General features: G+C 44.6%; 1 long non-coding RNA gene across 2 annotated transcripts; it reads right to left on the minus strand.

Annotated features, from left to right (window-relative positions):
• Positions 1 to 1,428: 1,428 nt before the first annotated feature.
• LOC307220612 lies at positions 1,429 to 18,086 on the minus strand. Of its 2 annotated transcripts, XR_013840989.1 has the most exons (4): positions 17,987 to 18,086; positions 12,141 to 12,237; positions 8,095 to 8,228; positions 1,429 to 1,758 (listed from the first exon to the last, which is right to left on the minus strand). It is a non-coding gene; the product is annotated as an uncharacterized lncRNA (long non-coding RNA). The 2 variants fall into 2 exon arrangements; XR_013840988.1 differs by lacking the exon at positions 12,141 to 12,237.
• Between the last annotated feature and the right edge of the window lie 9,171 nt (positions 18,087 to 27,257).

Here is a 27,257-nt window from a genome sequence, read left to right on the forward strand (position 1 = left end):
CAGTTGGTAGTATCCCTCCAAAGCCCCTAGGATATGGGCTTGTGACTCAAGCGAACCCCAAAGAAGTATGTGTTCTAGACAGCATGTGTCCTAGAATTGTAGAACATAGGGTTGGAAGGGACCCCAAGCATCATCAAGTCTAACCTCCTGCATTGCAGGAATCTCAGCTAAAGCATCCATGGCAGATGGCCATCCAACCTCTGCTGAGAAACCTCCAAGGAAGGAGAGTCCACAACCTCCTGAGGGAGTCCGTTCCACTGTCAAACAGCTCTTACTGTTGGACAGTTCTTCCTGATGTTTAATCAGAATCTCCTTTCTTGTAACTTGAAGCCATTGGCTTGAGTCCTACCCTCCAGAGCAGAAGAAAACAAGCTTGTTTCTCCTTCTTCCATATGACAGCCCTTGAGATATTTGAAGATGCCTCTCATATCTCTTCTTCCCCTTCTCTTTACCAGGCTAAACATACCCTGTTCCTTCCACCACTCCTGGGAGCTAGTGTAGTTAAGAGCGGTAGTCTCATAATCTGGTGAACCAGGTTCGCTTCCCCGCTCCTCCACATGCAGCTGCTGGGTGACCTTGGGCAAGTCACACTTCTCTGAAGTCTCTCAGCCTCACTCACCTCACAGAGTGTTTGTTGTGGGGGAGGAAGGGAAAGGAGATTGTTAGCCACTTTGAGACTCCTTAAGGAGAGTGAAAGGCAGGATATCAAGTCCAAACTCCTCTTCCTCCTCCTCCTCCTCCTTCTCCCCTTCTCCTTCTTCTTCTTCTTCTTCTTCTTCTTCTTCTTCTTCTTCTTCTTCATAAGGCTTAGTTTCCAGGGACTGGCTGGATGAAGAGGAGTGGTGGTGGAAGGCACCAGCTGGAGAACCCCTTAGGGAAGCCTCAGAGGAGGAAGGCTCAGAACCTGTGGAGTGGTGGTGGGACAATGAGAACAGGTCATAGGAGGAATGGTTGGATGCTGAAGAAGCAACAGGCTTTAGTGTGAAAGAGGAGCCAGGTGCATCAGAACCTGCCCAGATGGTATGTCTACATGGAATGGTGCCAACAGGAGCTGACATCCAAAACAAGTGGTGGGCACCAGTTTGGGAATGGCTGAACTTGGTGAACCAAAAGAGGGTCACCAAGGTGCAGGGAGGTGATTTATCCATGTCTTTGGCCCCGCCTTTTGCACCAATATCTTTACAGGTGGATCATGCATTCATGGATTAGAACCTGCCCTAGACAACCTCACTCATCTGCTTAGGGTCTGGGTGAGGGGTCAAAGCAGGAGATAATGAGGCACAATGGTGTAACAGGTGTTCAAACCATTTTGCTTTTAAAAATACATCAATTCCCCATCCCAAATTTTAACCTCTCCAGGTAGCGACAGTGGAGATACAATCACAATTTTTTTTCTAAAGAAACAAATATCTTTTAACACTCACAACAAATATGACCTCTTATTATCAAAGACAGCTTGCCTGAGAGAGAGAGAAAGAAAGAAAGAAAAAGCTCCCCCTTTGGGGGCTGGCCATTTTGAAGATCAAAGGACAACATGTGTTAGACTGTTTCCTCTGTTCAAAAGCCACCGAAATAGCAGCAAAAAGGGAGCCTTCGAATCAAACGGCTCTGGCGCCTGACTGGGAAGAGGCGATGCGCTTTTTCTTCTGTTGATTTCTCCACTTTTCAGCCATTAGGTTAACGTTACCAGCCTTCAAAGTAGAAGCTTCAATAAAGCAAGCGGAGGCACCTTTTTCACACAGCCGGGAGGCAGGACTCCTGGAGAAACAAACAAAAGAGATGAAGAAGAACGATAAAGCCAAACAAAAATATGGAACAGCTTCTGTACGAAGAGGTTCTCCCCTCCGCCAAAAAACCCCACACAACTCAAGGCAACAAGACATTCAGAAGCTTCCTTTCACCTTTGGTGGACGTGCCCAAGGATTAAGACCTTCAGAAGCTTGTACTGGCATTTGGTACCAAGCTCTGGTGCAGTGAAGACTTGTCTATTAGGGCAAATGGGGCCCTGCCCCACTCATCTAGCCAGCCTCCACCTGCCTGCTTTCTTACTTGCAAGCAACTTACAGGGTAGCCTTGATTCTGAGCTTCCTCTTCCTTAGTTTCAGTGTTTGCTGTTGTAGAATTCAATCTCTTTCTTTCTTTCTTTCTTTCTTTCTTTCTTTCTTTCTTTCTTTCTTTCATAGCTGAGTAAGTTTGTCTTCCATAAACACGGATTTAACAATGAGTCCGTAAGTGACTGTGGATTTTGACGGGGAAGGAAACACACCTGCCCTTAGCAAAGCTGTTACGTACAGATTCGTAGTCTCTTACGGAGTTGTACACACACACACACAGTGGTACCTCTGGTTACATACACTTCAGGTTACATACGCTTCAGGTTACAGACTCTGCTAACCCAGAAATAGTGCTTCAGGTTAAGAACTTTGCTTCAGGATGAGAACAGAAATTGTGGTCTGGCGGCGCAGCAGCAGCAGCAGGCCCCATTAGCTAAAGTGGTGCTTCAAGTTAAGAACAGTTTCAGGTTAAGAACGGGCTTCCAGAATGAATTAAGTACTTAACCCGAGGTACCACTGTGTGTGTGTGTGTGTGTGTGTGTGTGTGTGTGTGTGTGTAGCATTAATCACATGTAACAGATATATTATTGGGCCTTTACACAATTTGAACATAATCCTTTTTGGACGGAAGACTGAAGTGTGCTCCCAATTTTGATTCACAAAGCACCATCCCTTAGGTATCAGAAGTTTGTCCAACACCATCCTAATGCTTTGGTAGCCAAACTCTCTTGAGGCTAAACCCCCTTTTGGCAGGATAACAGATCTGCCAAATCTGACAGGTAGGATACAAGGCTGCATATAAATTGTGTGTTGTTGAGAACCTCGGAATATCCTCATGTTAATGTTATCACTTTCCTTCAGACTTCCTTTTCTGGAATGAGCCAAATAAGCCCAGCCGTCAGATCCCCTGAAAGCTTGGCTCCCTGCCTGATCTGAACATTTATCCCTGACAGCCAACTTTTCAAACTCCATCAGCTCACTGGGAGATGCTCCTGTCTCTCCACATGGGGACGTTCACCTAATTGTCTCCAAGTGACTTCTGGGTCTCTTGTCACTTCTCCAAAACTTGATGAGCCTGCTCAATTACAGGATATTAAGGAACTCCACTCAAGAGCTTGCAATGCATATTTGGGCCCCTGGAAGGATTAATTCAGGAACTAAAAATAAGCAAAGCTCAAAGCTCCTTTTCCATCTTGCAAGGAGCATTTCAATGACTAGCCTAAAAGTACTGCTCGTGTGATTAATCTTATGGCATGAACATGCTTCACTCCTCACTTTTAAGAGCTGATAGCTTAACAAATTCCTTGCATCATGTGTGAGCCAAAAGCACTTTCATGAATGTGCAATGGGAGGAATTCCATTTTGCTTCCATGGCTGTCATGACTCAGGCCCTTCTTTTGGGGATAAGGCTGGGAATTCAGAAATGGAGAGGGTATTGCTCTCAGGATGAGCCCCAGAAACACAAACTAGAAGCATTTTTGCAAGAAGATCCCATGACACACCACTCCAGCTTGAGAATACCATTTCCCGTTTCTCTAACATAAAAGGACTCTATCTCAGAAGCCTCAGAGCAATTGGTATCTCCTCTGCTCTCGTCCTATTTGAAGATTATATAATTCTATCTTCTGGACCATTCTGGCTGACTGGTTGAATGGCACTTCTCAGTGAAGGCAGAACTAGCTAGAAGTCATCTGCCATCTATGGCTCTGTATGAGAGTCAACTGGTACTGAAGCAATATCTGAGCCCTTCTCTTATGCAACGTTCAATCTGAGCCCTGCACAGAGCTGTCCATGGTTGCCTGGCCTTGCCTTTGCCCACGGCATTCAAAGAATAATAGAATTACAAGGTTCAATGGACCCCCAAAGGCCACCTAGTCCAACTCCTTGCAATGCAGACCCTCTGCTCTGGAAGGTGCTCTGACCTTAGGTGTTGGGTAGTCTCAACATCAGTCATCTGGCATATGCACTCCTAGGTTATAGTGAATGTCCCAAACGTGGCGCCTGTTATGCTTGTATATACACCAGTGCACCTGACTTTTTGGATTTTCACACAATTGTATTTCTGTGGGTATGTAGGAAAATTTTACATATTGAAGCTACAAAATCTCCAGCTGCATTGATCTCCATCTAATTTGTTGAGTTGAACTTTATTAATAATAATAATAATTAATAATTTATTATTTATACCTCGCCCATCTGGTTGGGTTTCCCCAGCCACCCTGGGCGGCTTCCAACTGAATATTAAAAACAATACAGCATCAGACATTAAAAACTTCCCTAAACAGGGCCACCTTCAGTTGTCTTTTAAAAGTCAAATAGTTGTTTATTGCCTTGACATCTGCTGGGAGGGCGTTCCCCAGGGCAGGTGCCAATACAGAGAAGGCCCTCTGCCTCGTTCCCTATAACCTCACTTCTCACAGTGAGGGAACCGCCAGAAGGCCCTCAGAACTCGACCTCAGTGTCTGGGCTGAACAATGGGGTGGAGACGCTCCTTCAGGTATACAGGACCGAGGCCATTTAGGGCTTTAAAGGTCAGCAGCAACACTTTGAATTGTGCTCGAAATGTACTGGGAGCCAATGAAGATCTTTCAGGACCAGTGTTATATGGTCCCAGTGGCTGCTCCCAGTCCCCAGTCTAACTGCTGCATTCTGGATTAATTGCAGTTTCTGAGTTACCTTCAAAGGTAGCCCCACATAGAGCGCATTGCAGTAGTCCAAGCGAGAGATAACTAGAGCATGCACCACTCTGGCAAGACTTTGGCTGGGAGGTGGGCAAATGGCAAAACAAACCAGAGAATTGACTTGATGCAGAGTGTGAAGGGGGCAGTAGGAACCTGGTCTCAAATAACTACCTTTAGTTATAGGACCACAGGTCAATTGGGGTAGGGTGGGGGGTGAAATCACTGCCATCTGCAGGGGACTTGGACTAGATGACCCTCAGGGTCCCTTCCAACTCTACAGTTATATGATTCCATGATCCCTTGGCCTGATTTCTCAACTGAAGAAAGGTTTAATTGGTAGGGGGGCTGTAAAATACCAACTTTGGGTTCCATGACTGAAGAAGGGACTAGAGATAAATTTAAAATAATAATGAAGTGGAATCATACACACAGTAAAAATGCCATGAAATGATTCATCAGATGTGGTCCAGGGCCACCACTTGGATTGTGGCTTAGCTAGAAAGGGAAGAATCTGTCAGTTTTGGAGTCTCACTTTCCCAAACAGTTTGCCACATTTCGACATCAGTCTGCATTTTTCTTTAAGTCCTCATAAAAATCTACCAGCATATTAGTGCTCATTTCCCCCAATGTACGCATTTTGCAAGCAAGTTTTCCCAATATAAATTGCATTATGGTATCTTATTTTCACTTTTCCACAATATATGCTTATTTTCTACACATTTTTTTGTTGGAGAACAAAATTTGGAGAAAAGTGAATTTAAGGGACGCCCAGGTTTCAGTTCAAGTATTATTTTGAGAGGCACATTACAGGTTGGCTTGTATTAAAACCTGAGCTGACCCATATTTCTCTCCCCATCACTCCTAGTTTGAACAAGTTGATTTTGGACTTTCATATCAATGGTTCAAGTTCATGGGAACATTCTTAAGGTGTTTAATCAAGGACAGAGATGAAAGATTGGATTCGACCCAGGAATTGCATTGATGGTGCCCATTTCAACCTCCATGAATATGCATGGCACTCAGAAGGTGGATTGTATTGGCATTCTGCTTCTGTTGCAGTTTAGGGATCATTTAGATTGGATTAATTGGATAATTGTGGAAGTGTGACAGAAAGAAAGATAACAACGTACTTTAAAAATGAATATATATGGCACTTCGGACAGCAGAGCTGTCTTGTCAGTGCCGAACAACCAACCGTGTTGTCTTGAAGATGATGATGTGTGTGTGTGTGTCAAACTTCAATCTGCATGTAGGTAATGAGCAATTATGCTCATTTCTAGGCTAAGGATGCATTTAGCATCCCAACCAATGAGTGAGAGTCCAAGGCTGGCTCAAAATATTTTGCTGCCTGAGGCAAAGGAGAAAACACAGGGTAGTTATGAAGGCAGAGGGCAGACACACTGCTCTCTTATCCAACAGAAGGGTATGGTCAGGCAGTTCAGGAACAGGAGCTGAAGGGCATCACTTCCTCCCAGAATATGCTACCTGAGGCAGCTGCTTCATTCTGCCTGTTGGTTGGAGTGGCCCTGTGACAGAAATACCCCTAAACAATGTTCTTCTAATACTACTGTTTATTAGCGGTTGTATCCATTGCTACAGTTTCTTTCACACAATTTTATGGGTGCACGAAAGGACTGCCTTCTTGGAAGCTGCCCAGAGTGGCTGGGGAAACCCAGCCAGATGGGCGGGATACAAATAATAAATTTATTATTATTATTATTATTATTATTATTATTATTATTATTATTATCTCCTCTCCAGCCTGACCCTTCACCATGAGTTCCCAGGGCAAGCTACAACCATTTAAAAACACAATATTTAAATCATTTAAAGAAAACTACAATGAAGAGAATAGCCTGGGTCCTGAACAATATCAGGCAGGTCAGGGACAGAGGTGAAAAGCTGTTTCCTAGTTCTGCTGGATCTCTCAGAAGTCTTTGACACCATTGATCATGACATCCTTCTGGACCGTCTAGAGGTGTTGGGAGCTGGGGGCACTTATACAGTGGTTCTGCTCCTTCCTCCTGGGCTGTGTTCAGAAAGTGGTGGTGGGGGATGTGTGTTCAGACCCCTGGGCTCTCACTTGTGGGGTGCCTCAGGATTCCGTCCTCTCCCCCATGCTTTTTAACATCTATATGAAGCTGCTGGGAGAGATCATCAGGGGGTTTGGGCTGGGCATTCAACTCTCCTTCAAATCTGAACCAGTGAAGGCAGTGAAGGTCCTGTGTGAATGTCTGGAGGTGATTGGAGGATGGATGGTGGCTAACAGAAGGACTGTTTTGAGGGAACAGGAGGTGGGCAGGTGTGGAGGATTCCTTGGTCCTGAATGGGGTAACTGTGCCCCTGAAGGACCAGGTGCACAGCCTGGGAGTCATTTTGGACTCACAGCTGTCCATGGAGGCACAGGTCAATTCTGTGTCCAGGGCAGCTGTTTACTAGCTCCATCTGGTATGCAGGCTAAGACACTACCTGCCCGCAGACTGTCTTGCCAGAGTGGTGCATGCTCTAGTTATCTCCCGCTTGGACTACTGCAATGCGCTCTACGTGGGGCTACCTTTGAAGGTGACCCGGAAACTACAAGTAATCCAGAATGCGGCAGCTAGACTGGTGACTGGGAGTGGCCACTGGTACCATATAACACTGGCCCTAAAGGATTTTCATTGGCTCCCAGTGCATTTCCGAGCACAATTCAAAGTGTTGGTGCTGACCTTTAAAGCCCTAAATGGCCTCGGTCCTGTATAACTAAAGGAGCATCTCCACCCCCATTGTTCAGCCCAGACACTGAGGTCGAGTTCTGGGGGCCTTCTGGCGGTTCCCTCACTGTGAGAAGTGAGGTTACAGGGAACCAGGCAGAGGGCCTTCTCAGTAGTGGCACCTGCCCTGAGGAATGCCGTCTCACAAGATATCAAGGAAATAAACAACTATCTGACTTTTAGAAGACATCTGAAGACAGCCCTGTTTAGGGAAGTTTTTAATTTTTGATGTCTTAATATGTTCTGATATATGTTGTGAGCCTTCCAGAGTGGCTGGGTAAACCTAGCCAGATAGGTGGGGTATAAATAATAAAATTATTATTATTATTATGCTGGAGAAATGAGATGCACTCCCTCAATGCATGATTCCCAGCAACTGGAATTCAGAGTCATGCTCAGTGTGTGAGACACATAGTCATCACGGCTGGTTTCAGTTCATGTGAGCCTGGCCAACACTGTAATATGACAACCCCACGATAAACCTGCTGAAGCAGCACTTCCATCAGTGAAGATATTCATAATTTACCAACTCCCTTCTTCCCCAGCGAACATTAAAATGATGTGCCAATTGATCTTGTGGTGCTCTTTAGTGCCCTTCAGACTAACCTGATTAGCTGTTCATCTTGTTCTTGACTGAGGTTCAGATTTTAGAGAGCCTCTTCGTACTTGTCTGGTAACTCGTATTTCTTCTTGCTGGCTGTAAGAGAAGACATCTATGGACTTCATTACGGGTGTATGTTCTGCAAAGAGAACCCAAGATATACTCACAATATGATACCCAACTCTCATGGCCAAGGCTTCCAACTTGCTCTTTTAAACGATTGCTGCTTGGTTCAGTAGCCGGAGACGGAGACAGCTTTTGACAGATCAGGAGTGAAAGATTGGTGTGCAGTCCAGTGAATTTTAGGAAGGGAAGGGCAACCTGGTGATTTTGCTACATTAAGGATGGGAAGCCTATTTGAGAAGCTTGAAGATTCAGGACAGATGGGGGGGGGGAATCACATAGTGCATAAACTATGGAGCTTAGACCCACAGGATGAAGTGATGGCTACCAACTTAGCTGACTTTAAAAAAGGATGGGACAAATTGATGGGGGAGATTTAGCGGAGGTAAGTTAGCCATATGATATCATGGTATCATTGTTAGAATTCCTGGCTCCATGATTACAGTCATAGGATTGTTGTCTTTCACATGATGGTATTTGTTTTGACTCCACAGAGTGGGAAGTGACGAAGACAGGATGTTTGTGTTCCGTGAAGTGGGACTATTGTCCTTTGTTCTTTTTCTCTTTGCTGTCTGATGCTAGAGAGAGAGGGAGCCATGCTGCAGTGCTCCGTGTGTGTTTATATGTAAATAAAGTAGATTAGCCAAAATGCTGAGTTGCTGAGGTCTGTTACACACAAGTTGTGCAAGCTCTGCGGATCCCTAAGTGTGCCGATATCAGGTTGGCATCGGTCGCTGTGATGTTCTGGCTGAAGAAAGCTTTTGAAGCTATTGAACGATTGACCAAGAGGGAGAGAACATGCCAGTCGGGCCAGGTCCTACTCAAGTGTAGGCTGAACTCAAGACAACCATATGATAGCCATCTTCAAATATCTCAAGGGCTGTCACATAGAGGAGGGAGCAAGCTTTCTTTCTCCTGCTCTGGAGGGTAGGACTCGAACCAATGGCTTCAAGTTACAAGAAAGGAGATTGCGACTAAACATCAGGAAGATCTTTCTGACAGTAAGAGCCGGTTGACAGTGGAACAGTCTGCCTTGGGAGGTTGTGGATGTTATTCTAAAGCAGCAATGCAGCAGCAAGCAAAGGCTATAGCAGCCAAGTCAGCTGCTTGTGGCTGGAAAGCCAAACAGGATGTGTGTGACTGTTGCCATGGAAACAAAGGGGCAGTCCATTCTCCTTATTGAGCACAGGATGTGAGCTCAGTGTGTGTCATATGACCTGTACTGGAAGTACATGGGTGGAGTTTTATTCTTACTGCTGTTGAGTGCAGACATGTTTTCTCTGTACTGAAGTGAAAGACAGAAATAAAAGATGTAAATAGATTTCTGTCTGCTTCTTTCCCCTCCCTGGGGGACACCAAGGGGAGAGAGAAGAAACGGTGTGTTTTTCTCACAGCCTGAGAAGAATCGCCAAGACCTCGCCAAGGTTCAAGGATCAGCTGTCACGAGACAGGTGTTTACATTCCACAGTCAATTGCTGTTGGGTTTTCTCACGGGAAAGGGAGACTGGATGTGACGTACACTGGTTTCCTGTTTTTCACTGTTCTTTGCAGTTCAGTGGTGTTTCTCTCCGTGCTTCGGAGGAGAGAGGATGCCTTTTCTGCTCCGGCAGAGGCAAGATGTTTTTCTGTAATCTACCAGCTTTGAAATGTAAATAAAGCAATACAGAGCATGTTGGCACGTATTCCTCATCATTCCGCTGTGCACTTGGGACACTACAAATCAACATTTTTGGTTATGGGCCCAGCACGCTTCCGCTGCGCAGTGAAGAGAGCAGAAACCAACAGTGGACTCTCCTTCCTTGGAGGTAATAAGCAGAGTTTGGATGGCCATCAATCACGGATGATTCCTACATTGCAGGGGGTTGGACCAGATGACTCTTGGAGTCCTTCCAACTCGATAATTTTATGATGGGTGGCTATCAATGGCTACTATCTGTGTAGGCTTGGTTCTGCCTCCATAGCTGGAGGCAGTAACGCTTCTGAATACTAGTTGCTACAAACCACAGGGCAGGAAAGTGCTCTAGCGCTTGGGTCCTACTTGTGGGTTTACTACAGGCATCTGGTTGGCTGCTGTGAAAACAGGATGCTGAACTAGATGGGCCATTGGCCTGATCCAGCAGGACTCTTCCTATCTTCTCATGACTGTCAGGCTCAAGGGATTCTCTCCTCCCTGTCATGGTCCGGTCTACAGGCGATCAAAGTCCCAGCTGAGGATGTCGGGACTGGGGGCAAGATGGCGGGGTGGGAGCAGGAACGAGAGTCCAGAAGCCCGAAGTTAGGAGGTCAAGAGTCCAAGGGTCAGAGAGCCAGGAGTCAAGAAGCCAGGGGTCCGAGGGTCAGGAAGCAAGTATTCACAAAGTCTAGGGTCTGAGGATCAGGAAGCAGGGAGTCAAGAAGCCAAGGTTCAAGGATCAGGAATCAAGAAGCCAAACACAGCAAGGCAGAAAGCGTGTTGCTGTGGCAAAGAGCCGAAGGGAAATGCCGACCTTATATCCCTTCCCGGCTCTTGCAACCAGGTGCATTGAGTTACCAAGTGGCCTCACCTGTGTGGCCGTGCCTTGCCTCTTCAGAACAAACTGAGGAAGGCCCCAGTCCTGCAAAGCCCTACTGGTCACAGGGCCCGGCTCCTGCATGCACTCCTGACACTCCCCTGGTAGCATCAAGGATCAAAGGAGAAACAAGAAAGTTTGTTTTTGTGGTTTTATTCAGTAATTGTGGAGCAAGGCAAACAATCCAGTCCTTAACTCCATGGTGAAGTTGCTCACTCTGAGCCCCTCTCCTTCCTTCCCCAGCAACAGCCCGTGGCTCTGCAAGGGGCCTCAGAAGTCAAATGCCGTTGAGCTCTTTGCTCTTAAATTCTAAGTGAGTGGCCAGTACGTGGCGATGGTGGAGCTTCTACTGTATGCTCTCTAAGGAAGTCTCTGCTGGAAGTTCTCCAACTCCCCCTCCCTCTCCTAACATCTCATAACTTGGCAGCTCTGCGTTCTGCTGTAATACAATCCTGTCTCCCTCTTCTGTTGAAACTACTGGAGGGGAAGTAGAGAAGTAGGAGGGGGCGATTACCAAACCTCCTCTTCAATCCAGTCCCTGACAAGGACCTTTTGCTCTGGAAGGCAAAGGAATCTCATCCTTTGAAAGAGCAGTATGGAAAAACCTCTCGCAATGCAGAATTAAGGAAGCTTGCAACATCTTCAACCAATGGACCACTCTGTACCTTTGGCCATTGACCTTATTTGCATGTGAGTACAGTTGTGACAACAGCAGCCTGCAAACCAGGAATAAGGTGTGTGTGGCCCTCCAAGTGTTGCTGAACTACAACTCCCATCATCCCTAACTATTGGCCATGCTGGCCAGAGTGATGGGAGCTGGAGTCCAAGAATGTCCAGAGGGCCGCAAATTCCCTATCCCTGATGTAGACTAAGCTGGTCCCTCTTACGTCTCCAATACACATACCAGATAGTTCTGATTTTCTAGTGTACAAGTATGGCCTTGCTGCAGAATCCAAGCATTGACATAATTTGGTAGGCACCATGCCAGTTGCTAAATTCCCCGAAGGGCAGAAAAGCTGCTGGAACCAGGCTTTTCAAGTGTAAGGCTGCAGTCCTAAGCATTCTTCCTTGGCCACAAGTCCCACTGAAATCAGTAGGGACTTCCTTGTGATTAAAAATGGGTAGAATCAGGTTGTAAATGGAATGGCTCCCTGAGGGCTCCCTGGGCCATTGAATTAGCCCCCTGTTTTCAAGCAGATGCAAATGGGGGAATTTAATACCAGTCGTGTTCCCCAAATCAAATTATGCTGCTTGTGTTTTGGGGGTTTGTTTATTCATTTGGAAGAAAAGCTTCTGGGCTCCGTTTTGATCAATAATAATAAAAAACAAGAATACAAACATTTATCTGCATTTGCTCAATAGTAAATGAAATCCAGTACCTTAGAGCAAAGAAAAACTCTCCCAATGCAGAATTATTGCCTTGGTGATATCAGTAGCCAATAGACCAATAGTTGCTTTCTACCAACTGTCCTAATTCTATGTTTGGATCATCGCAGCAGCAGAGGTGAGGGAAACAAAAAAGATGTTTCTTTCATAATATGGAAATGTCCTTGCCTATCTCAGCCCAATTAGCTCATTATGAAGTGGAAGCTTTCATGTCCATGTGTCAGCCAAAAGAATGACATTTTTGTATAATAATAATAATAATAATAACAATAATAATAATAATAATAATAATAATAATAATAATAATAATTTGTTATTTATACCCCGCCCATCTGGCTGGGTTTCCCCAGCCACTCTGGGCGGCTTCCAACCAAATATTAAAATACAGTAATACATCAAACATTAAAAGCTTCCCTAAACAGGGCTGCTTTCAGATGACTCCTAAAAGTTTGGTAGTTATTTTTCTCTTTGACATCTATTGGGAGGACGTTCCACAGGGTGGGTGCCACTACCGAGAAGGCCCTCTGCCTGGTTCCCTATAATTGGCTTCTTGCAGTGAGGGAACCGTCAGAAGGCCCTCGGCACTGGACCTCAGTGTCTGGGCAGAATGATGGAGGTAGAGACACTTCTTCAGGTATACTGGACCGAGGCTTTAAAGGTCAGCACCAACACTTTGAATTGTGCTCAGAAATGTACTGGGAGCCAGTGTAGGCCTTTCAAGACGGGTGTTATATGGTCTCGGCGGCTGCTCCCAGTCACCAGTCTAGCTGCCGCATTCTGGATTAGTTGTAGTTTCCGGGTCACCTTCAAAGGTAGCCCCACATAGAGTGCATTGCAGTACTCCAAGTGAGAGATAACTAGAGCATGCACCACTCTGGTGAGACAGTCCGCAGGCAGGTAGGGTCTCAGCCTGCGTATCAGATGGAACTGATAAACAGCTGCCCTGGACACAGAATTGACTTGCACCTCCATGGACAGCTGTGAGTCCAGAATGACTCCCAGGCTGCACACCTGGTCTTTCAGGGGCACAGTTACCCTATTCAGGACCAGGAGTCCTCCACACCTGCCCACCTCCTGTCCCCCCGAATCAGTACTTCTGTCTTGTCAGGATTCAACTACAATCTGTTAACTGCCCTCCATCCTCCAACCACCTCCAGACACTCACACAGGACCTTCACTGCCTTCACTGGTTCTGATTTGGAAGAGAGGTAGAGCTGGGTATCATCCGCGTACTGATGAACACCCAGCCCAAACCCCCTGATGATCTCTCCTTGCGGCTGTATGTAGATGTTGAAAAGCATGGGGGAGAGGGCAGAACCCTGAGGCACCCCACAAGTGAGAGCCCAGGGGTCTGAACACTCATCCCCTCCACCACTTTCTGAACACGGCCCAGGAGGAAGGAGCGGAACCACTGTATAACAGTGCCCCCAGCTCCCAGCCCCCTCTAGCTCTCACCTTTGTCCCTAGCCCGCTGGAGATCATCGACCAGTGCGACCAAGGCAGTCTCACTCCCATGATAAGGCCTGAATCCCGACTGGAAGGGATCCAAATGGTCCGCTTCTTCCAGGCGTGCCTGGAGTTGTTCAGCAACCACTCGCTCAATCACTCTGACATCACAAGACATCCATCTCTTTATACCTGACAGTGGATTGCTCTGTATGGATCTGTAAGATGAGAAGCAGTCCTGAGACTGATCCATAAAACTAGGAGATTATTTGCAGCATTCAGAAAATGCATGTGGTATAGCACATTTAGGACCGCACCACTTCAGGATGCTGGTGGGAATCAAATTCTGAATGCTGCATTGCTAACCCGTGTTCCTTCAGATATTGTCGGCAAAGAATGCAGATGGAATCAATTTTAAATGGATTTATACGTGGAATTTGGTGGCTGGTTTTATCAAAATTTTCCCATATTGAACTACCTTCTGCATCAAGCACCCACTCATCGCCAATGACTTGTGCATTCACATTATTATTTTTTAAAGGTTGACTAAGCAATATTGTATGCAAAAAATACATATATATATATATGTATAATATTATGGAAGTGTTGAGTCCCATGTTGTACCATATTTCCTCAGCAGTATTTTACAAATATCAATACATAAGTACTTTTATACAGTTTATATGCACTGTAGCACGTATCTGTTTGTGTGCTGGTTACTTTAGGAAACCAAGAGTGTATGTGAATATAATAGTCTAACATTATGGATAATAAAACTTATCATAATGCATGTGAGAAATGAAAATGTTCATATTTGTAGCAGAGCTTTTTTTGTTGAGATCAAGGGACACCGTGATCATAAGAAAATATTCCTGATTGACATGGATATTTTCACAAAATTCATTTGTAGTTGTTGGACTACAACTCCCATCATTCATGACCTTTTCCTGTGGTAGCTGGGGATGATAGCATTTGGAGTCCAACAACCTTTAGAGGGCCACAGGTTCCCCTTCCTATCCTAATCTTTAGTGTATTCTGCACCCGTTAACCCTCCTAGACTTTTTCAGGAGATATCAAAAATGCTACAATGTCTTTAAGATACATGTAAGGTAAAGGGACCCCTGACCATTAGGTCCAGTCATGGCTGACTGGGGTTGCGGCCCTCATCTCGCTTTATTGGCCGAGGGAGCCGGCGTACAGCTTCTGGGTCATGTGGCCAGCATGACTAAGCCGCTTCTGGTGAACCAGAGCAGCACACGGAAACTCCATTTACCTTCCCACCGGAGTGGTACCTATTTATCTACTTGCACTTTGACATGCTTTTGAACTGCCAGGTGGGCAGGAGCTGGGACAGAGCAATGGGAGCTCACCCCGTCTTGGGGATTCAAACCACCGATCTTCTTATCGGCAAGTCCTAGGCTCTGTGGTTTAACCCACAGTGCCACCCGTGTCCCTAAAATACATGTAGGACTTCATTATTTTGGCCAGCTACAGCTTCTCTCCTCTCCTAGTCCTACTTGAGTTCTTTCTCTTGACTGCTGTCCTGCTAATAATCCATTTGACTATCTGCTCCCCCCCCCCGACCTTCCCCAGTCAACATATCCTACGTGATCTATATCAACTCAACCACACATGAAAATCCAAGGAGAAGTTTGTAAACCAAAATCTCGGACTGTATCTGTTTTTTTGTCTTCCTTGAAGCCTGCTGCTTTAACTGTCAGGATCCAGATTGTTATCACCTCGTAAAATGAGACATTTATCTCCTCAGTGTAATTTACAGCCTCTCTAAAAATGAGCAATGGAATGGGAAAGACTAAGGGTTGGTACCCCAGAGTCTTCTCCAGCACGTCTGAGCCAGGGAGTGGCCCCGCTGGAATGCCTTGAATGATAGAGAGGGGGAAAGAATCCCTCATTTCATTATTATGACTTCAAAATGTGAGCATCTGACAGCACAAGGGTGATTGTTTCCCCCCGATTGGAAAAGGATGCTTTATGGGGTGCTTAAATCGGTGGCATTATGTTTACGATTATTCCTTCTGCAACTTGACGAAGGGAGGTCACTGCGAGATGCTACAAGGGATCGCAAAGACTTTGGGCCCCAAAATCGGCGGTGTCATGTCCTGGGACAGGTGCACTTCTCATGATTTAATATGGCCTTAGTCTTCTGCTAAATTAGAGTGGAGTGCAAATATATACATTTTCTTTTTTATATTAAAAAAAAAGATATATAAAAGACCATGTTTGAATCCAGAATTGCAAAACATGAATCTAAGCTAGTATTGTCCAATGAGGATTTCACCCAAAGCAGAAGTCAAATTCATTTTAGAGATACATCCCAGGGGAAATCAGTTGGAAGTGTGTGCATGTTGAAGATGCACTATTCTAGCTTTAGCACACAATCTGGAATTTCCTACAGATCCTTGAAAATAAAAAAGATTAATGAGTTTCTTCTTGTGTTCTTGTGCAGTAGAACCCACCTCAGTGGAAACCCCTCTTCTTGTATTTTGTTTGTTTAAAATGTTTTTAGGCCACTTTCCTGGGCAAATGCCCATCCAAAACTGCTTGCAAACTGAGGTTCAGGGCACTTCAAGGGTCCCCTAAACCCTTATAAACCCAGCTTGATCGATGAGATCATCTGCAGGACTGCCGTGGGGAGATCCCTGAGTTGGTGAGGCTCATCTGACAACGAGAAACTGAGTCTTTAGTGGCATCAGCCCAGCCCTGTGGAATATTCTGCTAGTAGAGATTTAATGGGCACCTTCTGTGACAACTTTTTAATACCTGCTGGGCCCTGTTCTGTCAGGCCTATGTGGGCACTTAATAATAATAATAATAATTTATTATTTGTACCCCGCCCATCTGGCTGGGTTTCCCCAGCCACTCTGGGCGGCTTCCATAAAAACCAAAAATACACTAAAATATCACAGATTAAAAACTTCCCTGAACAGGGCTGCCACTTAAGAACCCATCCTCCTCCAGTGCTTAACTGATGTCTGTTTTTAACCTGTATGGTTTTATGTTGCTGTTGCTGTAAACACATTATTTTATTTGCTTTATGCAAATTATTTTTAGAAACAAACAATATATATATTAAAAGGTGTCACATTTTATTTGAAGTCTTCACATATGTCAGCTGTTTTCTGGTCCCCATGCTAACCGTGGCTGCTTAATATGAAAAGCTTTATATGCAGATATAAACCTAAACCTAGACAGAATCTTAAAAAGCAGAGACATCACCTTGCCAACAAAGGTCCGTATAGTTAAAGCTATGGTTTTCCAAGTAGTGACGTATGGAAGTGAGAGCTGGGCCATAAAGAAGGCTGATTGCTGAAGAATTGATGCTTTTGAATTCTGGTGCTGGAGGAGACTCTTGAGAGTCCCATGGACTGCAAGAAGATCAAACCTATCCATTCTGAAGGAAATCAGCCCTGAGTGCTCACTGGAAGGACGGATCCTGAAGCTGAGGCTCCAAGACTTTGGCCACCTCATGAGAAGAGAAGACTCCCTGGAAAAGACCCTGATGTTGGGAAAGATTGAGGGCACAAGGAGAAGGGGACGACAGAGGACAAGATGGTTGGACAGTGTTCTTGAAGCTACCAACATGAGTTTGACCAAACTGCAGGAGGCAGTGGAAGACAGGAGTGTCTGGCGTGCTCTGGTCCATGGGGTCACGAAGAGCTGGACATGACTAAACGACGAAACAACAACAACAATATTCCTCACCCTATTCCAGAGTTTTCTCATCCAAATTACTTAGTCTTCTTTCAGAATCCTCAATGGCTCTGGGTTTTCTCCCCTGTTTTTTAAAAAACATAAGTGCTGTTATATATCCAGTTTGTCAGAGATTTTTATTCTACTTCTGGAAGATCATTCGTACAAAAATAAGAAGAGCCTGAATGCTGGATCAGTTGAATGGTCCAGCATCCTGTTCTCACAGATGCCTATGGGAAGCCTTCAGGCACGACCTAAGCACAAGAGCACTTTCCCCTCCTGCATTTTCCAGCAACTGGTATTCAGAAGCAGTTAGGCACGTGGGTGGCGCTGTGGTCTAAACCTCTGAGCCTAGGGCTTGCCAATCAGAAGGTCGGCAGTTCAAATCCCCACAATGGGGTGAGCTCCCATTGCTCTGTGCCAGCTCCTGCCAACCTAGCAGTTCGAAAGCACGCCAGTGCAAGTAGATAAATAGGTATAGCTGTGTCGGGAAGGTAAACAGCATTTCCATGCACTCTGGCTTCTATCACGGTGTTCCGTTGCACCAGAAGCGGTTTAGTCCTGCTGGCCACATGACCCAGAAAGCTGCCTGTGGACCAACGTTGGCTCCCTCGGCCTGAAAGTGAGATGAGCGCCGCAACCCCATAGGTTGTTGGGAAACTGTGTATGTGCAGCTACTCACACAGAGTCTATTAAGGTTTGGCAGACAGCCAGAAGGCAATCTGAAGGAGTAAGTCTGCCTGATTATACAGAGGCATGGAGTCAGCTCCATGCTTGGTCAAGCTCTCTCAAAGGAGTGATAATTAATGGCCTACTAACTGGAATGTGTTAGTTCATAGTTCAGAGGTTCAGAATTCAGTGTGTCAGTGTCGGAGTTGTGAGTCGTGTATGAGAGAGCTAGCTAAAGATCCGTGTTCTGTTCCTGTAAATATTCCACTGTATATAATAAACACCTAACTACAAGTTACTGGTTCCTGCTTCGTCCATCCTGTCTGCAGCCAAGTTGCCAATTGCTTACGTGGATTTTGCGTTTACTCTGCTAGTTCTGGCTAAGGTCCTGAAACTAGTCAGAAAGTTGGAAAACACCAACAGGTTTTGCCAATATAGGTTCCTTTACCTTTACCTTTTTTTTTTTACCTATTGTCTACAGCAGTATTGTCTACAGCCAGCAGGACCAGTGGTCAGGGATGATGGGAATTGTAGTCCAAAAACAGCTGGAGACCCAAGATTGGGAAACACTGGTCTACATTGACTAGCAGTCAGCCCCATAGTCGCCTTTGACTGGACTTAACCATCCAGGGATCCTTTACCTTTACCTATTCAGAAGCATTGCTGCCTCTGACCGTGGAGGCAGAGTATAGCCATTGTGATAGTCATTCATGCACACACGTGCACACACACACACACACACACACACACACACACACTGCTCCTTAAGATGCAGGGGGTGGGAGGAACATTGTGATGCGCTCAGCTATATGATTGTATCTAGATTGTGTCTCCATGTTGCCTCACTAGGGATAGAGGATGGATTCATTTGGTTCACTGTCCACAGCAGGCAGGCTCATTTCCATGCTCCCAGGCTTTCTGTAGATTGGGACACAACTCCCCGTCGGCTTGTGCAATGCACTTAATTTTGCAATTTATTTTTGGTGCGCAAGAAGCATGCACAAAATAATATTGTTTTGTTGTGTTTTTATATATGCTGAAAGCCACCCAGAGTGCCTGCGGAAACCCAGCTAGATGGGAAGGGTATAAATAATGAAAATAATAATAATAATAATAATAATAATAATAATAATAATAATATCCTGCTGTGGTTAAAACCACTGGAAAGTGTGCATGTCTGAAAGCACAACTCAAAACATGTAAAAAAATGTGCATGATGGGACAGAGGAAACAGAATACTTGATGCATTTCTACCAGTTCAGTATTCCGTAGATTCAAAGCACTGTTTAAACTCATTCCTGGTCCTGATATTTGTTGTTTCGAAATAAACCAAAATCCATTTTCTAGCATATGCCCATTTCCTTAGTCTCTCCCTCTCCCAGTCACATAATATGTGACTCATTCCAGCCCAGACTTCTGACCTCTCTGTGAACAGACCTAAAAGGAGATTGTAATCATATCTCAAATTCAAAATGTGTCTTCCTTTGAAGTGAGTCGGGTTTTGCCTTTGATTTAGATTCATGTGCAGGGGAAAAAATGATAGAAAATTTCCCTTTTCATGTAGAATAACTCCGACTGTTTCTGGACCATTACCTCATCCTTTAATGTGCCTAAATGCTTCATCTTTTCTGTATTGTATTATTTATTATTTACATGTCACCGTACTTGACACCCCCCACAGGCTGTCTTAAGAAAATTATTTCTCCCTGTAGCAAATAAATTGCTTATATATATGGATTTTTCTTTCCTCTTTAGGGGAGCTCTGATACAAATAATAATTTGCCCTCCTGAGCAGTCACAGATAACAGCCTGATAAATTGTTATTCTTAGTAACGGCTTTGATTTGCCCGCAAATACATTTATATGTGCATAACATTAGACAGCGCGATTTTACAAACCGCATTGCCTTTAGGGACAGATACGACTCTGAGCTACTCGCAGGGAAAAACGCACTGGCGTCTTGGTTCATTACAGCTGAAGCCATCGTGGTAGATGAGATGAAGCAATGAAGACCCAAAGGAGGGAGATTTAAGATGGGTTGTCACACATTAATGTACCCATGCACCACTTCTGCTGCTGTGTTTTGACTTTTAGGTGATGACTTTGATGACTTTTAGGCCTGAGCCGGATATTTGACAGACTATCTGCATGCAGGACTTCTTTTGCTAATGAAGAGTTTCAAAATGGTTGGATGGATCCCACAGAAGGAATCGGCTAGTTCAGCATCCCCTCCAACATTCCTCGGATGAAGGAGGAGGAGGAGGAGGAGGAGGAGGAATTTGGATTTGATATCCTCCTTTATCACTACCCTAAGGAGTCTCAAAGTGGCTAACAATCTCCTTTCCCTTCCTCCCCCACAACAAACACTCTGTGAGGTGAGTGAGGCTGAGAGACTAGCCCAAGGTCACCAGCTGCAGCTGCACGTGAAGGAGCGGGGATGTGAACCCGGTTCACCAGTTTACGAGTCCACCGCTCATAACCACTACACCACACCAACCGACCCTCCTCAATCTCCCATTTTTGTCAACCCCCCCCCCACCCTGGAGAACATTTCCTTCCAGAAGGAAGGCAAGTTCCATCACCCCCTCACCAATGGGACAAGCTCCTGCTCATCCGCCTCCCTCCCAAACTTGGTGACAGCAGTACTGGTGGGAGAAATAGGGACATTCTGGCATCCAGTCAGAAGCCAGGATGGGTTTTGTAATTCCAGGACTGTCCTTGAAAAATCAGGGCACTTGGAGGGTATGGTTCAGACAGAGGCTGATGGCATACTGCTGATCATACCTCCTTTAGGTATATTATATGGGTGTGCTGGAGGAAAGGGTTGGAGGAGGAAATCATAAAAAAAAACACACACCATACCATTAAAATTCATATATTCAACATTAACATTCTCATGCAAACACCTACAGTTCAGCTGGTGGGATGTTTTAATCCTGTCTTTTAAAAATAGGATTGTCGTTCACATTTTTCTTTGTATTTCTTGCAGTTTGGTTTTGATGCATGTGCTTCTTTGTTTATATATTGTGCGTCGCTTCGAGTTACCTTGGCAAAAAGGCAACCAATGAAGTTAGTGAATAAATAAATCAATAACGCACACATACACACACACACAGAAGAAAGACAACCACCCACAAGAACAGTCACAGGAAGACTTTGACAGTATACGGCAGAACAATATCACTCAGTCCTTCAAATGCAGTGGTACCTCAGGTTACAGACACTTCAGGTTACACACTCTGCTAACCCAGAAATTGTACCTCGGGTTAAGAACTTTGTTCAGGATGAGAACAGAAATCGCACAGCGGCAGCAGGAGGCCCCATTAGCTAAAGTGGTACCTCAGGTTAAGAACAGTTTCAGGTTAAGAATGGACCTCCAGAACAAATTAATTTCTTAACCAGAGGTACCACTGTACTTGAGAAATAGGTATATTTCTACCTTGAGCGAAGACACCAGGCAGATCTCACTGGGGAGAGCATTGCACAGAACCACGACTGAGCAGAACACCGCTTCCTTCTCATCAGCCTCTGAGCCTTCCTGAGAGCGGGTGGTGGACCCAGAAAATGGCCTCAAAAGGGATGAAGAACTTCAGGCCACAGCCAAAACACATCGAAGATGACACATCCAACATCCAAGTCCCTCTGAGTATTCCCAATCTGGCTGGGGACTCAGATGTATCTCCTGCACAGCCCTAGTGCTAAGTTGGAAGGTGGACCTCTTGGTAGTTTCATGGGTCTCTGTAAGGCGCCAGAGGATCCAACCTCCACGGTAGGTTGCCAGGAAATAATAATAATAATAATTTATTATTTGTACCCCGCCCATCTGACTGGGTTTCCCCAGCCACTCTGGGCGGCTTCCATAAAAACCAAAAATACACTAAAATATCACAGATTAAAAACTTCCCTGAACAGGGCTGCCTTAAGATGTCTTCGTAATGTCAGGTAGTTATTTATTGCTTTGACATCTGACGGGAGGGCGTTCCACAGGGCAGGCGCCACTACTGAGAAGGCCCTCTGCCTGGTTCCCTGTAGCTTTGCTTCTCGCAATGAGGGAACCGGTTCCCTGTAGCTTTGCTTCTCGCAATGAGGGAACCGCCAGAACCGTCCGGGCAGAACGAGGGAACCGTCCGGGCAGAACGATGGGGGTAGAGACGCTCCTTCAGGTATACTGGGCCGAGGCCGTTTAGGGCTTTAAAGGTCAACACCAGCACTTTGAATTGTGCTCGGAAACGTACTGGGAGCCAATGTAGGTCTTTCAAGACCCATGTTATGTGGTCTCGGCGGCCGCCCCCAGTCACCAGTCTAGCTGCCGCATTCTGGATTAGTTGTAGTTTCCGAGTCACCTTCAAAGGTAGCCCCACGTAGAGTGCATTGCAGTAGTCCAAGCGGGAGATAACTAGAGCATGCACCACTCTGGTGAGACAGTCTGCGGGCAGGTAGGGTCTCAGCCTGCGTACCAGGTGGACAAGACAAGGTTCTTACCAATTGCCTTTTATTCAATATTCACAGAGAGAGGCTTAGTAAATCTCCACTCCCCTTCTCTCCCACTTCCTCATTCCCCAACAGTCCCACCCCCTTTACGGTTGCTGCTTAGGTCATCTGTTTCTGAGCCATTTGCTCTCCTACGTCTAAGGCTTGCCGGGGTCTGGGAGATGGAGGGTCTGGAATGTCTTCTAGTGTTAACATGTCAGCCAATCAGACTGCTGCATTCTGGATCCTATTGTTCTAGGACCAATCAGACTGCTGCATTCTGAATCCTATTCAACTCAGTACATAACAGTGGTGGTTCAGGTTAAGAACAGTTTCAGGTTAAGAACGGTCCTCCAGAACGAATTAAGTTCTTAACCAGAGTTACCACTGTATTTCCCAACTTTCCTTCTCATCTGCCTCTGAGCTGTGACTTCTCTCAAACCCCTGTTGTAATTCTGCACTGTCTTCTCCTCTTCTCCGTAAGGTTCAAATTGAGGAGGCCATCTCCACCATTCCTCCTCTGCCCAGGCCCTGACAGTCTCAGAAGTTTGACGCATGGTGGTGGTTCAGCAGAGCCTGTGGAAGTCCTTCCCCAAAGAAGTGTGCCTGGCCACGTCATTCCACACCTTCATTGTATTATTATGTTTTTATCACTGATATTCTGCAATGTATTTTTAATGTTGTAATGAGATCTTCTCATAAATGGAAGTATATAAATGGAATAAATATTAACAGCAGAATAAATATTAGCAATTGAAGGCTGAAGACCTAACTCTTTAGCGTTTGGCACCTGAGGATTTTTTTTTCTTTAGGACCTATCCCATTCTTCTGACTGGAAATTGTTTTAACTGATTTTAATAACATGTTTTTCAGAGATTTGTAGAGTTAGAAGGGACCCCAGTGCAACCCCTGACAATGCAGGAATCTCAGCGGGAATTTTATATTGTTGCATCCCACCAAGAGACTTTATGGTGAATTAATAATAATAATAATAATAATAATATCATTATTAGTGCAAGCCTGCAGCAGAGTAATCCTATTTTCACTGGTAAGTTTGGAAGCTGTGGATTGTGCTGAAAGTGTGTGGGAGAGAGCAAAAATGATGAAAACTATGGTTTAAATAAACCATGATGAACATATGTTTTTATGCATATGTCTCGAAGGGTGATTCCGCCCCCCTCCTTTTCGTTGCATTTGGAAGAGCGTAAGAAATAAGCCTGAGCTAAATTGAGTGACAGTTCCTCTGCCATTCCTGATATGATTAAAAGGAACTTCCAGCACACTTTACTCCTCAGGCATTTCCCTAATATAAATATTCTTCCAAGTGACACAGAATGTTAATCTTGATTTCGGTGCCAAAGTGTTGGTGGAGGGAGCATAAGGGAGAGAAGAAAAATAATATCCCCATTAAAAAGAAATAGCAATATCAGTCCGGTTCTCCCTGGAGGGGACCGGGAAATATTGGAAGCCGGTGGAGAACAGAGTGTAAGAGGCGGCTGATTAATCAATTGATCAATTTCATTACCTGCACCTTGCCTTCCTCCATCCATAGCGGTTGTCATTTGATTATAATAAATTGCTCACTTTTTGAATAGCTGGAGGGATTGCCACATATACTCCCACCGCCCCTTCTCTCTTCCTTTTAAGATGTGCCGATTAATTGCCAGAGCGATGCTTGGAGCCCGATGGGTTCAGTGAGACAGAGTGTCCGGGTTCCCACTCATGGACACAGTATTCAGACTCTAAGCATGATTACTTCCGAAGTCTTCATTGCAAAAGTCGCTACACAGTCAAAGAAGTTTGAAGGGACCCTGAGTTTCACCCAGTGCAGGGATCAAACCTGCAACCTTGACATTATCATCACCATTCTCTAACCAAGAGTGTACCCATGAGGACTAAAAGCTTTGAAAATAGTATGAGGACTAGTAGCTTTTCAAAACAACTCAGCCACGAGGACTAGAAACTTGCTTTAAAAAGGAGCTTACCACTGAGGACTAAAAACATGCTTTTAATGTGCTGGCCCCGGGGGGGTTACCATGAGGCGTGGTCAAAGTCCGGTCCTAGGCTGAGGGTCTGGAGACTGTCCACCAAGGGGGAAGCTGGGTCCAAAGCAAGAAGCTGGGCATGGTCGGGAACTCTGGAAAGACAGGTCTGGGTGCTGGCAGAAACAGGTTAGGCAACCTCACCTTCCCCTGACAGGGCTGGGAGAGGAGCACCTGCGGGCAATGGGTCCTCAATCACCTCCGGAGCCAGAGTGGATACATCTGGTGTCTGCTCCTGAGGATCCGGCACAGGTGCGGGCCCTTCAGATTCAAGCCGCTGCCCCGGCTCAGCCGGCCCTGGAGGCAGGGACTCCTGTGCAGGCTGGGATTCCTCAGGTTCAGCCTCTTAATCAGATTCCCAGGCCATCACATTTTAAAACAGCTCCTCCATGAGGACTCGAAGCTTAATTTAGGAAATGTATTTTGGTGTTTCTAACATTGTAAATTGCCCTGTGACTTATGGATAAAGCGTGATATAGAAATTTAAATAATAATAATTACAACAACACTGAGTGATCTAGGCTGTCTAATAGATTGGGTTACAAAAGGCCGACCAGATACCTGTGGGACAACTCCCTCTCTGCACTTCATAGAATCATTTAACTGTGTTTTTTCCTTTATTTTACAAGCGTAGAGTTATAACAATACCAGACACACATCCATATTGAGAGATTTCTCTGAATCTCCAGACTTCCCACCCTCCCCTCTATGGATCCTATTGTCAACATTTTCAGCTGCATATTATTTCATAATCCATATTTTGCATCTCTCCATATTGTCCATAGTCTTTGTTGCATTACAAGTGCTATTAGAATCCTGCTAATGTTTTCATCTGCTTACAATGGCCTCCTAAATAAATCACAACCCCCCCCCCATTCTTTCTTTAAGTTTTTGTCTTCTTGGTCCCTGAACTTTCCAGTCTGTTTTGCCATTTCGGTGTAGTCCCACAGCTTGGTTAGCCATTCCTCTCTGGTAGGGACCTCTTTCCAACTCTGGGCTAGTAGCATCCATGTGGCTGTTGCCATATACATAAAAAGTCTTTTCCGCTGCTTTGGTATGTTGGTACCTACAATTCCTAATATTTTTTTAAAAAAATAATATTTTAAAGGTTACAAAAAGAAAAAAGAGAAAAAGAAAAAGAAAAAAGACAGAAAAAATACAATCAGTTTTTTTTAAAAAAGAACAAATCGAACCTTTACATAGCTTTCCTTCCTTTACTTATTTCCTTGACCTCCTCACACCTCCCATTTTTGTATTCTAATTCAAATTGTTATTTCAGCAAATCCTTCCAACCTTGTTTTTATCTTAATAATCTTAATATACTATAATTTTATGTTCTCTCTTTCATCAATTCATCTTTACTTAATCCTTTATGTCATTTCTGCCAAAACCACATAATTTTCTTTTTCCAACATCTTTCTAACAGTCCTTAATTTTACAGTATTTTTGAAGATAAGCTTTAAATTTTTTCCAATCTTCTTCCACCGATTCTTCTCCTTGGTCCCGGATTCTGCCAGTCATCTCAGCCAGTTCCATGTATTCCATCACCTTCGTCTGCCATTCTTCCCGGGTGGGTAGATCTTGTGTTTTCCAATACTTTGCAAGGTACCTACAATTCCTAATAAAAAAGCTTAGAATCATAGAATTGTTGAGTTGGAAAGAATTTTGAGGTTCATCTAGTTGATGTTGAAGAATCATTGCTTCAACAGTGGTGATCTTTGCTTCTTCCAGTACACTGGTATTAGTTTGCCTGTCTTCCCAAGTGATGTGCAAAATTTTTCAGAGATACCGTTGATGGAATCTTTCAAGGAGTTGGCGTTTATAAGTGGTCCATGTTTCACAAGCATACAGTATAGTGTATACTGTATGTTTTCAACAATATACACATTTTATGTGCCTTTTACATCAGCATATTTATTTCTGTGCAAGTTAATTAACTGAAAAACTGCACTGCAAGATTCAGAGAGGTGAGAATCTTGAGAGATTGCTGTGTGTGATTCAGTTTGCATAATGTTGCAAATTAGGAAGGTTCCCCTTTAGATGGGAACTGAATCAAATTATTGCCCCTTCGTTCATTCCCCAGATGTAGGACAATAATGTTCTATTCTTACAGTCCCTGGGCAACCTAGTCAGACAGGTGGCATATGTAATAATAATAATAATAATAATAATAATAATAATAATAATGCAAGTAAATAATAATTTTGATACTATTCCTGGTGCTGCAGAGTTCAGGGGCTAATTCACACCTACCTGGTAGAAGACATCTCCTAAAGTCCTTTCCTGAACTGCCACCATTTCCAACCCAGATTTGCAAACTCCTTTCCCCGCTTCTTCTGTAATGTGAGCTAGCAATCTGGTGTGTTATCCTGTTGGCATATTTCTAGTAATTGTAATTGATTGCCATGGTTCTCCCACTTTCCATACAACACCTTCAAAGCAATCTGACATGATAGATGTGCTGTCAAAGCTTGGCTATCTGACGATGTATTACTTACCTAGTAAAAGGCTATCATGAGAGAGAACCAGGGAAAAGAAACACTATTTGGTTGCTCTAAAACGTCTATTTTTGGATCTGAAAACAACTCAGTTGGGCTTAATTCCTTTTCTTTTCTTTTAATTAAAAAAGGACACTGCGTGTTGTTTCTGTATATGTGTGTTTATTCCTCTTCAATGAAATACTTCAATGGAAGCCCATCATACTGCCTTGGCCAGGACTAGATCGCTTGGGGATTCTCCTTAATCCATCACTTTCTTTGGCTGCTTTCTGGG

Source organism: Podarcis cretensis, assembly GCF_951804945.1.
Source record: "Podarcis cretensis genome assembly, chromosome: 7".
Lineage (NCBI taxonomy): Eukaryota > Metazoa > Chordata > Lepidosauria > Squamata > Lacertidae > Podarcis > Podarcis cretensis.